This window comes from Monodon monoceros, unplaced genomic scaffold (assembly GCF_005190385.1).
Source record: "Monodon monoceros isolate NGI ecotype Baffin Bay Population unplaced genomic scaffold, NGI_Narwhal_1 Super_Scaffold_12, whole genome shotgun sequence".
Taxonomy (NCBI): domain Eukaryota; kingdom Metazoa; phylum Chordata; class Mammalia; order Artiodactyla; family Monodontidae; genus Monodon; species Monodon monoceros.
Genome location: NW_021703768.1, coordinates 48,922,908 through 48,926,400, shown reverse-complemented (window position 1 = coordinate 48,926,400; position 3,493 = coordinate 48,922,908).

Genomic DNA, 3,493 nt, shown 5'->3' with positions numbered 1-3,493 from the left:
GTTGTATCTGATAGGGTTGAGAATGCTGCTCCAAGATCCCTGGAATTCAATAATAGGGTGTGATGAACTTTGGAGCATATACATGAGAGTAGGGCATCAGAGTCAAATTTCTCTGAACTTGGCCATTTATAAACTCTAATGACTCCTAAATCTATATCTCCAGCTAGTGTCTCACCCTCAGAGCACATTCGATAAATCCCTGCTTTCTAAATATACATCCACCAGATCACAGAGTAAGTGCCCTGCTGTCTTCTGCAGGGTCAAGCTGCTCTCGCTTACTTATTCTACAAATGTTTTTTGATCTCCCTGTATGTGCCATGCAATGTCACAGGGCTGTGAGTAATAGAAAGACAAAGCCCGCTTTTGTGGAGCTGACAACAGTCTAGTAGGAGAGCTAAGAAGCCCGCAAATAACTGTACAAAGAGTCAGAACGTGATAAGTGCACCGAGGGAGGTACGGATAATGTGACAGAGATGACTTCTGCATAGAAATAATATTGAAAGGTCACGGAAAGTCGTCTTGGCCCTCTACACTGCCGAGAAGCCCGTGGTTTCACTCAGGAACTCTATGGTTCCCCAACACAGCTATTTAAACCTTCTTTACTCTCCTCACATCTGGGCTGCTATACCTGCCTCCCCCCGCCATCAGCTGATCCCGCTTCCTTCTTCTCAAAGTAAAATAAATCACTGAGTAGACTAGACCCCCTTCTAATTCCCATCATTTTCTCCCTGCACCCTTCCTGGTCTAGTCTCTTCCTCTACTCCAGTTACCATGGCAGGGCTGCCCCTACTCCTGGGTAAGCCTACTCTGCATCCCATCCCTACTTTCCACCACCTCCTCAGACATCTCTCTACGACATGGATCATTCTCTCCCTCTCCTGTAAGGTCGACATCACCCTCTCTACTTGATCCTTCCTATTAACCTTCAGACACCCTTCAGGGTCTCCCAGTATTATTTCTTAACCATCACTCAAGCTACTGGCCTCTCCTCTCCTTCACAACCAAACTTCTTTCAAAACGAAATGTCTCTTCACTCTCTATCTCCACCTCTTCAACTTCTACTCATTCTTCAACCCACTGCAACCAGCTTCTGACCTCAGCACCCACAGAAGCTGCTCTTACCTATATAATCACCAACTACTTGCTTGTTACCAACACAAATTCTTCTCTGTCCTCATCTCATTTGAACTTTCAGCAGTATTTGACACTGCCAATCAGCCCCTTGAAAGAGCTTCTTCCCTTGGGTCCCATGACACCCCACCCTGGTCATCTTCCCCTACCTCTCAGACCTCTCCTTCTCAGCCTTCTCTATGGATTCTCCTCTTTAAGAGCTGGTGTACTTTGGGGTCCAGCCCAAGGCCCTCCTTGCTCTCAATAAACACTTTCTCTGGATTTGACCAGTCATATCCTTTAATGACTCTTAAATCTATAACTGCAGCCCAGTTCTCCCTCTTGGACAGACTTCCAGACAAGTCCGTTTGGATGTCTCAAACTCAGAATATCCAAAACTAATTCGCTCTTTCCTGCCCCACCTATCTTTCATTCCTTGACCTCTGTATCATCAAATGGCACTACCATGTACCACTTCCTCAGGTTATACACTGAGGCATCATCCTTGACTCTTCTCACACACCCACACCAAATCAATCACCCCCAATACATGCTTTACCCTACAGCCAGAGTCATCTGACATGTGAACATGATGACTTCACCACTCTGCTCAAAGCACCCCCATGGCTTCCTCATTGCCCTCAGGACAAATCCCAGCCACAGTGAACTTCTTCCAGTGCTTCACTTCCTTCTTACTCATCCTCCAACCTCAGACAGCTTGACCTTTCTAAACTATAACTAACTCAAGTTACCCTCACCTCCATAGCTGTTAGAAGTGCAGATGGATTTCCCATTACCAACAGGACCAAACCAAACATCTTCATGTGTCGGGTTCTGTTAGGAAAAACATGGAGCACTCAGAATGGCTCGAGTATTGTTCAGAATGACTGGAGCACGAAGTGTCCATCAGGGAGGGGCAAGAGATGAGCTGGAGAAATGCACTGAACCAGATCACCAAGAAGCTTGAGTGCCAAAGCAGGAAGTTTAAACTCATCCAAAAAGCAACAGGAAACACGTCTTTGCAAAGGTTTAAGCAGGTGAGGATTTTGTATAGTAGCCACACACCACCTCGACTCACTGGTGGCAGGCAGGTCACTGTGAGTACAGACCTTTCTTGAGACAGTCCAGCCTGCAGCATGACCTACCTCAAGCTTAGACCATGTACACCTCCACTTTCTGCTTCAGGACTTCTCCAAGACAAAAACTGTCCCCAAAATGTGTAAAAATGCATACTCACCCTCCAGTTCTCAACCGCTTGAGAGTAAGAGAGAAGGAGGAGGCAGGGCTGGGCCAAACGTTCAAGCCTGAGTGACTGAGAAGGTGAAGGTGCCGTTGACAGAAACAGAGAGGGCCTCAGCAAGAGACAGAGGCAGCTTGACCTCAGAAAGGCAGGGAGCAGAGGAAGAGGAGGCCTTCCTTTTCTCTCCTTCCTTCAAGTCAGATGGCGGGAAAAGAAGCTACTGAGGGAGTTCGACCTGCAGGATAGAAAACTGGGGAGGACACAAGAGCGCTTTGCTCAAATCTAAACGTCTGCCAGGAAGTAGACTTTAGAAAAGGGAGGAGAAAAGGATTGCCAGCAAGGAGCAGAAAACCTCAAGGAGGAAGACTGTGGCTCAGTCCATGAGAGTACTTTCTAACCCCTGCATTGATTGTGAGGGAGTGAGCACCCTCTCCCAGGAGCATCCTCTCCCAGCTCAAACTGGATGTCCAGGAGGTTGGAGATCTGATTCCTAATTCCAGAGGGAGGCCAAACTAAGTAAGATTAGATCCAGCTGCGAGGGCTCCAACCTCCATTTCCCTCATTCCTGCTACTCCAGATCTTCACATTGGTGATGCAGCCTTATCATGAGTTTTGCCTCAGAAGGAACTCTGAGTAAGACTAGGGAAGAGGTGATGCTTGTCCCAGGTGCCCTGCCCCCTGGGACCTTTTCCCTCCCACTCACTCCCTCCCCACCAGGAGCCCAGCACCAGCTTCCACCTCACGCTGCATGTGGCCTGTCCTCCCAGCACTGTCACACCCCCAGGATCTCTAACTCCTTCAAAACCCAGGACCTCTGCCCTTGTATGCTCTGCTCTCCAGGGCTTGAAACTGAGAAACTGGTCCAGCTGGGCTTTGGACCTCAAAAGAACTGACTCTGTGTACATTAAAACAGGCCAAAGTGCCACGTGGGCCTTTTAGTGCCCCCTCAACTGCACCATGCTCATGTCCACCCATCTTCCAGGACCTCTCTCAGCTTGAAATCTCCATGAATCTTTCCAGACAAGGGCCCCAAGAAAGAGCCTCTATCTTCGGGGTTAGACAATTTTCCCAGCAATATGTCACTTGTCCTTCTCTGGACAAGAAGCGGGGGGCGGGTGCTTTGACTCAAAACATTTGTTCAGG